Raw genomic sequence first — 9,293 nt, 5'->3', positions numbered from 1 at the left:
GGGATTCCACAAATATTCCACAAGCCACCACAAGTATTCTGCTGGTCACAGGGAAATGGTCTGCTACAACATAATGCAAGAAACATTATTTAGGATTTTAAAGAAATTTATCACTACTAGAAATTCTGGTCAGAAGACAACAAAAAGCCAAATATCATTTAAGCAATGTGTTCTCAAAAAACGAGCTGGCATGTTTGATTTTTATTTCTAGTAAACTTCAGGTGTGCAATTATTTAACAGCAGCTAAAGCACAGCAGAAATAGCAAATGATTGAGATGGTACCAACTTTTTAAACTTCAGTGATATACATTTCTGTAATAAACACCAAATAACCAAAATAAACTGAGGTATTTTTCTTATATCTTGCTACTTATATTGTAGTAATTGCTCATTATACCTTATGAGCTACTCAGCGAATAAAGAGATTTTGTTAAAGAAAAAACTTATACCTGTCAATTTTTCATAATGAAAATTCCATTGTAGCTAAGAACCTCTGAATCTCCCTTGCTGGCCCATAATATAAAGTCAGAAAATTGTGTTCTTGGTTTTTTTAAGAAATAAAGAAAGGCTAACGGACTCTTTTTTTCACAGGAAAACTCTGGTACAGAAGAGAACAGAATTCAAATTTTTAAGTCCCATAAGAGCATTCATTAAACTAATCCTGCTCGTTTGGTAGGGGCTTGCTGTTCTCAGTATTTTAAAAAAGTTCAGGAAGGTTTCAGATTGGTTTACTTCATATTTAATTTGCACCAGGTTTCACAAAATGAAATTATTAAAAAATACATTGTTCCACTGCATAAATACACAAATCTTCCAACTTTATCAAACTTTGCCTACAAAGAGAAATAGGCAGCAGTTTTTCACAGCTTTTGAGCATTCATTAGAAGTTGTCATTGAACAAGTACTGCATTCGAAATTTATTGACATGTTTCTCCTGCAAATAGTGATCTGGAAGAATTAAATTTTCATGTTATAGTTCCCTCTGCATTTTAAGATTTCTGGTGACATCCATGGTGTTGACAATATGATGTTTTGCAGCAGTCTGAAGGTGCCAACTCTCTGTAATTCCCTCTTTTTTAATTATTGTCATTAGAAGTTTCTTTTTAATGAAATTGAAGGATATAAGTCTTGGTGACTTGACAAACCATTACAGGAAAATTTAAAACATCTATTCTGTACCCAACTGTTACATGACAAGAAATCCCAGAAAGAGGTCCCAAACAAGATCTCTGTCAAGAGTGGATTATGATTGGTACTGAAATACACCCTGATATTTTTACACAACTGGTTTTGTTACCTCCTGATTTTTCTCCGTCATATTTTTCTCATCAGGACACACATGGTTGTTTGTTGAGAGATATTCCAATTGTTTTGTCCATCACAAAGAGCAACCATTAATTATCTAATTTATACATGTTCTCACCTGTTTCATAAAAGCAGCTAATTAAAGCCTCATCTGTCCTCCCCTCTTCTCAAATGCTAATAATTCACAGGAAGGAGGTGATGGTAGGAGGCAGAGAAAAAGGTTCTTTGGTACTTCCAACTTCTTTGATAAAACTAAGTTTATTCTTTGCTTTGTCCACATTCCCCCACCTCAGCATCAGTTTTGGAAGAGGAAAAAGAGGAACCCCGTTAAAGTTGTAAAAGTAGAGATGAAGTTGGGAAGTGAAGAGTCGATGACTTCTGAATCATAGTGAGGCTGTGGAAATACCAAATTAATTAACTTGATTTTTCAGGCTATGGGGAAAAAAATGGAAAAATTATTCCCATGCTACCAGAAAGAAAGGTCGAGTGAGCTTCTCTAATGTGTCATTCAACAGACATAATTTAATAAAAGCATTTCTTTATGTTTCTTATTTTTATATGGCTCCTACTTCTGAATGTTCAAATAAATTAATTTGATTTTCAGGAATGTTAATATGGATTTTTAAAATATATATTTCCTTTCACTTGCTTCCTGGTCTTCATTTCGATTTTAATTTTTGTGTTTATTTGTAATACTACAGGTAGGCAACAGTAAAAAGTTTTAACTAAGTAGAAAAATTTCAGTTTTCCCTTCAAGTAAAGCTCACGGTACTTCTTGAGGCAGGAACTTGTATTTAAAAAAAAATAATAAAAAAGTTAATCCTATTAAGATAAGAATTCAGTAAATTGTCTTGGCTGTTTCAAATACAAGCCTCAACAGCTGGCCCTCCACCAAAAGTGAATTCTACCCTGCCTTCTTCAAATTAATAATATCTATATAATTCTTTTTGTTCTTGGATTTTTTAACAAGACATGCAAAGGGAATTATTGCCTTCAGGATCATGAGCTCCTCTGTCAAAGTGCCAGATCAGAGTAAGATTTAAGTGATCTTAATCTAACAGTGCAAATTTGTTATTTCAACAGTTCATTTTGGTTGTCATACATTGAACTAGCTATTATAATGGTCTTTCATCACTTGGATATGCCAAGTTAAACACTAATAAGTAGGAGTCTGCTCTTCAGACAGCAGCCCAAACCCACTGCAAGGCAATAGCCCCTCTGTGAGGAGCATCCTGCTCTGGCACATGGGAGAAATCCAGCATTTGTTTCACCATTAGGTTGTATGGGACACACAGAAAGTACAGATTGCATCAGAACATATAATTCACAGTCTTCCCAAGTGAGAATGGCTCTCGAGTGATTTACGATTTCTTTGAAATATGCTACTGATTATGGTAGGAGGTTTTCTGATTTCAATTGTCTCTTCTGAGAAAAAAACTTTACGTCCTGTTTTTGACTGAGGATTATAGGCTCAAACTGCTTGACATAAAGGTCACTTCTGTAGAGACAACAGTATTTTAATTACCAGGGCATTGAGGCACTTTGGTTTGTACAGATGCACGTAATTCATCGTGACTAGCCCCTCAGTTATTCCCCTAGATTGCTTCTAATTTCTTAATTTAGAGTTAATTGTGCAGAAGTATAATGTAAATTCGGTTGGTTTTGTCATAGCTCACCATTGCTGGAAACCCTCCAATGGCTGACAAGTGGGCTTAATGAAGCACCTGACCTTTCACTAAGTCATCTCCAAGCTTGTTAGCTCTCATGTTAATAACAGAGCTTGAATAGATATTGTGTTATGTGCTCAGGGGCACACACGCACACAGTGCTACATGAGAACAAAACATCACTGAGATAATCTTATAAAACATTCCTTAACTGGGATGTTGCAGAACTATGGTTTCAAGGCAACCTTATTTATTGGACAGGCAGAAAAAGATGGGAATTACAGTTTAATTACTGTTTTATTCTCTATTTTCACCTACAGGAAACGAAGGTAGTTACTTATAAGAGTAAGTATTTTTATTGTACCCCACAATTACTGTGTGGTACTCAACATGAAATTTTTTTTTCGATATTTGCTGGGGGTTAACCCTGGTAGACAGCTAAACACGATACAGGCATTTGCTTACTTGCCCTACAGTGACATGGGGAAAGAGAACTGGGAGAGTAAAAGTGAGAAAACTCGTGGGTTGAGATAAAACCAGTTCACCATGAAAGCAAAATAGAATAAAGAATTCATTCATTGCTTCCTATGGCCAGGTAGGTGTTCATCCATCTCCAGAAGGGAAGGACTCCATCATGTGTGATGGTGGCTTGGACACCATCACTGGAAATGTCCTCTCTTCCTCCTTTTTCCCCCAACTTTATACAATGAGCATGGTGTCCCATGTTATGGACTATTCCTTGGGTCAGTTGGGGTCACCTGTCCTGGCTATGTCACCTCCCAGCATCTTGTATCCCCCCAGACTCACACTGGTGACGTGGGGCAAGAGGTGGAAAAGGCCTTGACTCTGTGTAAGCACAGCTCATCAGTAATGCAAATATCTCTCTGTTATCAACACTGTTTCCAGTGCAAATCCCAAACACAGCCCCACATAAGCTACCCTCAAGTAAATCAACTCTATCTCAGCCAAAGCCCATAAAATACTATAATTTGAAAGCATAACTATTAATTTACTTGTGGAATATTTGTATTTGTAGCACTATACAGTGAGCATTGACTTTATTTGTGCGATATTTCCAAAATATGAGTATTGGCTTTTTCAATGCATTTTTCATATGAAAAATGAGAGAAAGTTCAATTATTTACTGTGTCCACATCAGAGTTTTTTTAGGTTGTGCATTGGGGGTTTTTTCTATCTAAATAGGAAGCACAGTAAAAATTTGCTTTCAAATATTCACTGAATTTGTTAGCACACATGCAGGTTGGCCTACAAACTGTTGAAATGCTGTTCAAATAAAAGAAACATCTACGACTCATGGAATATTTACAAACAGCTGTGGACCATTTGTAGAAAGACTGGGGTGTGTTAACTGGAAGCATGTAAGATATGGCTTTGTTTCAGTCTCCCTAATCTCCCTTGGTGCCCATGCCTGGCTCTGTAAAAGGCCACAGTAAATATGCTGCGCTCTTAAAATCCTCTGAGCTCTTGTGGCTGAGGTAATCTTGGAAGACTTCAGCCTGAGGCAGAGATGAACATCAGAAATTTAAGGAATGAACAAAGGGCTCTCATTTTACAAAGTGTTAGTGAAGCAGCATTACCAACCACACGTAATTAGAAGTCTAGAGGGTTTTTGTTTTGCCTTTCTGTGTTTGATTGCTTCTCTTTTCTGTTCTGTAACAGGGAGCACTATAATCAACAGAGAGGGGATGGTATCTTTAAAACTACATGAATTACTTGAAAGGTCTATTAATTTCTTTTCGCAAAGCTATCAGCTTTTGGCTATTCTGTGTTGATTTTTTACATTTTTGTTTCAATTCTCTTTTAGTAGGCCCATTAGTTAAAAAGCTAACCTAGACAGTAAGAACTGATAACAGGTGATAAAAGTCAAGTAATCCAAGTAGTTAAAAATCTTCTTTATTAAAAGGCTTTTAGCTACAATACATCTATAATTTCAACCCTGTTTTTTCAAACTTGATTTTTTCCCTGAAAACTCACACAAATAGGAATTTACAGCATAGACAAAATGCATAGAAGTTTTGAATAGATTCTAATTACACATTAAACTGAGAAAAAAGAGATCTGCAGATAAAACATGACTACTTCTTTCCTTTGGAGTTTCAGGTATACTCACTGAGACAAGAAAAATGAGATCAAAACTAATTTCATTCAGATATTTCCAAAATCAGAAGAAGAACCAAATATTTATGTGTGGCCATCCTGAGCTTGCCTTGGCAAACTAAACTTTCTTTAACTAAGTGGGGAAAAAAACCTTTTAGGAACAGACACAAGAAAAACTACTGATTAAAAAAACAGGACTAGAATGTCAGTTTTCAAAACTTCACCTTGGACACTATAGTTGCAAAATGTTCCTAAAAATATTGTTGTTAAATAAAAAAACCCCTATTTTTTATATTCCTATATGTTCTTTTACATTTGGCTTTAGATTTAATGATCACAATGAAACTCTCAAAGTATCTAACATGAATCATAGAGGTTTTAATAGTCATTTCACAATTTCACTTCCTAGGATGAGTCAGGTAAAAGAAAAGTCAAATTAATAAATGCATCAATTGACAGTCACATTTTGAAATAGGTAAAAATGAATGGTGTCATCCTGATGAATGAGAAAAACTTGCATCGATATTTCACAATTTGTCAGGCCACTATTGTCACTGACAAATTAGGGCTTTAGTATGTTCTTCTAAAGTAAACTCTGCATAACAGATGTTTTTCCTCCTGATCTGACAAGTATTAAAATGTCTAGTGGGAATCATGGTATCATTCAGTCCTCATCAGCTGAATATGTCAGAAATAACACAGAGGGAGAGGTCCTGAAATAGAAACAACAAAGGCAGCCACAGTGGATTGCACATCTGAGCAGGATCCAGATGTCAGGCTTAAACTTGTCTATGACACCAGCTTGCTCTGGGACTTTGGGCAAGTCGTCCTCATCTCTTTTTCTTTCACTTGTGTAATTGTTCTTGTCTCTTTATATTGTAAAGGTTCTTTGGCCTGGACTGTCTCTCACACCATTTCTACACTTCTGAAATCAGAATGCAAGTAAATATCTATACCACTGTCCAATATGGAAATGAATCTGATACCTCAGAAGATATATAACTCATTTATACAGTTGCTGAATCACTAAAACATAAATTACAAGTTCACTAAAATGATTTTTCCCTGTTGCATGCCATCATCCTCAAGGAATGTATATCATGCATGCCTACAGCAGCACTCTAAATACATTTTTATTTCAGTAGTCCTTAATGATCTTTTAAACTTGATTTATTATAGAAGGGTGTAATGTGCCATGTACAGAAGCAATATATTACCCACTAAATTTGGTTAAGCTCCTTTTGAGTATAATAGAAACTGAAGGAACATGGCACCTTGTAATTATGCAGCACTTTTGTAGCCTGAAACTTAGAATAACCTTAGCAAGTCTCCACGATTATATCTGTTCTGCTGGGAGGGAACTAACATTGTGAAATGGAAGTTTTTGAAGTCTGTCTTATTTTTCATGACGTTACTTGAACCAGGCACACAAAATATAAGTATATAACAGTAATCGTATTTAGAACCAGTAAAATATGGTGTGTGTATATATACATATAAACTATGAGGTTAAAAACCCCCATATAATTTATACTTTCACATACACACATAAATATAAATAAAAATATACAAGTAGTAAGCAGACTATTAATTTACATTTCCCTCTCTTAACCACAGGGTTGCTCATCTCACAAATCATATTTCTATGGGAAATGAAAGGTGCACTGCTGCCAGCATTTTGTAAGAAATAATGACACACTTTACTACCTGTAAGTGCTGACTGAGTGCTTCTGTTTTTCCTTCCCAAGGTGACTGTAACACAGATTGATGAAAGATTCGGCAGGACTACAAAGGTTAAAGATGCAGACCCGGAGCTAGAAGGCAGCCCTGACACTGATGGAATACAGTACAATGAGAGTACCCACATTATTGTCTTACCCTCTGATAACCACTGTAATATAAAAACTGACTAGAGGAGAAGGGAACAAATTAAACCCATTAATCAAGCATATCTGTGCTAAACAGTTGCTCGAAAGAGATGAACAAATGAAAAATTTACTGTTTGTTTTCATGCTTGCTACCACTGGAGAAGAAAATTAATTATAAGGCTGTGGCTCAACTATTAGTTAAGTTTTTTCTTGAGAAAACTATTTATTGGTTTGTCAGAGAACAAATGAACCTCATTAGAGAGATTAGTTTCAGCTGATGGTTTTGCACTAGGACAGGCTAATAACATACCTTTTCAAGATATATTGAAGGAAATAACTTCAAAGAACCAGAGTCAAATTTGTTGTATTATACTTAAATCATAAATGTATGATTTATCACACAGCTAAAAGTCAGCTCAATTTTCCTTATATTGCTCTGGTTAAATGGTTATTTAAGTTGCCTGTAGTCAGCTGTTTGTCAGGGATTCACAAAAGGATCTCTCTAGTCAAGGCGTCTCACAATTCACTCATAAAACTCCTCTCTTGAAGTGCATTATCTGAAACCTAGCTAGTTCTTGAAACAAAAAATACTCCCTTAAATAGGGGTTTGGGGGGAGTGTTTTGATTTTTTTTTTTAATAAATGAAATGACAGTCTGATTGAAACTCAATGAAATTCCTCCAAAAGTTTCTATTTATAAAGCAAATCAATATATATATGGTATTTCTCTAATCTACAGAGCAAAGAGTACAGGATGTTCTGCTATATTGCTCTGTCATCCTGCTGGAACCTATTATTAAAGTAGTCACTCTCTTTTGGAAAGAAGAGAAGATAGCTCTCTACGAACTGGAAGCCTTCAAAGCAAATTATTACCTGCAGAAGGTCAGAGAAGTTGTGCATCCACCAGTGAAAGTGGAAGAAGATTTGCAGTGCAGCATTTGTGCCAAAGTTTCTAATCTCTTTTTAAACAGGAAGTTCTTCCTGGTGAAAGCCTCTGGCTTGCAATGGGCTCTGCTGCAGTGCTGGGTTCCTCGTGATGCAAATACCTCCCATGGGGGATTGAGCTGAGATCATGAAGATAAAACAGCAAGATATCACACAATAATTAGCTTGTCACTACTCAACTGACCTGATTCCCACTGGAAGTCTAGAAGCAAAGAAGCAATTGTCAAACATCATGGGTAAGGAGGTCTGCTTCCATTGTTTTTATGCCTCCTGAGTCCCAACCCCAATGGGTAAACCTATGGGAAGAGTTTACAAAGCACTTGGTACATTTGAGAAATGCTTTCTTTCACAGGGTGTCCTCATGTCTCATCCTGCAATAACAATCTGCTATTATTTTTCTCATTTCAGCAATGTTACTTTTATTTTCCTGCCCAGAAATTTATTTTAACAAATCTTGAATAAAATCATGTTTTGCCCGTGTCCTCTGCTGGAACTTAAAAAAAAATTAAAATGTTACTAAAGGGATGGAGAAGAAGGAGTTATAGCAGCACATGGAAACACATAGTTATGCCAAACTCCATGGGCCTGATTTTCTTAGAAGACCAGCAAAGAGTTTCTATATCCTATAATTACCCATCTCCTGATCCACGGAGCAGCACAACTTGGATTCTTGACTGCTGAAAAAACCAATATTTAAAGATGAAATTTTGTGCAAGGGATTCCTTCATGGTTCTACACCAAATCCCACCCTAAACCAAACACTGCCCCTCAAAAACAAACAAACAAACAAACAAACAAACAAACAAACAAAAAACCAAAACCCCCCTTGTTAGATTAAAGAAGTTCATTCTAAATATAGTTTTTTAACTATTAAAAAAATCTGGAGCAGAACAGAAAGTCTGACCTGGTGTCTCCATTCCTTTCTGTGGAAGGGATTTAGCTGGCTTCCTCTTTCTAGAAGATCCTGTTGTGTAATACAGTAGACATTAACCCAGCAAAAGCAGCTGCAAAGAGATCCCTGAGAGTAACTGTTGAAACAACTTCAATGGCAAGAATGCTTTTCATACAATAGGGACAGATGATTCCTGGGCATAATGCCCAAAACTACGATGGAGATTTAACTGTAGACCTCACACCCATATCATAGGTCCAGGCGCTCCTGCAGTTTAAACAAGACGACCTTGTCTCCACAATGTTTTAACTCCATTTAGCTCCATTTTGGTAACAAATCCATCCAGCCTTAAGCTATTTTAGCAGGAAAGAATATATTCAAGTCTCACACGGTGTTTCAGTGCTTGCCTTTCATAATCCACCTACGTGGTAGGTGTCCAGAGGTTATCTTTAACCATATTTCTCTTTTCGGAGTATGACAGGATAAAATCATTGACATT

The 9,293-nt window shown here is 36.1% G+C and overlaps 1 long non-coding RNA gene across 1 annotated transcript; it reads right to left on the bottom strand.

Annotated features, from left to right (window-relative positions):
* Positions 1-5,077: 5,077 nt before the first annotated feature.
* On the bottom strand, positions 5,078-7,962 carry LOC113972015. The gene is made up of 3 exons (XR_003535736.1): positions 7,831-7,962; positions 6,798-6,923; positions 5,078-5,803 (listed from the first exon to the last, which is right to left on the bottom strand). It is a non-coding gene; the product is annotated as an uncharacterized LOC113972015 (long non-coding RNA).
* Between the last annotated feature and the right edge of the window lie 1,331 nt (positions 7,963-9,293).

Source organism: Neopelma chrysocephalum, unplaced genomic scaffold, assembly GCF_003984885.1.
Source record: "Neopelma chrysocephalum unplaced genomic scaffold, ASM398488v2 Primary Assembly neopelma1_87, whole genome shotgun sequence".
In the NCBI taxonomy this organism is placed as follows: Eukaryota; Metazoa; Chordata; class Aves; order Passeriformes; family Pipridae; genus Neopelma; species Neopelma chrysocephalum.
Note: the sequence above shows the minus strand (reverse complement) of the source record. Positions and strands in the feature narration are given on the sequence as shown.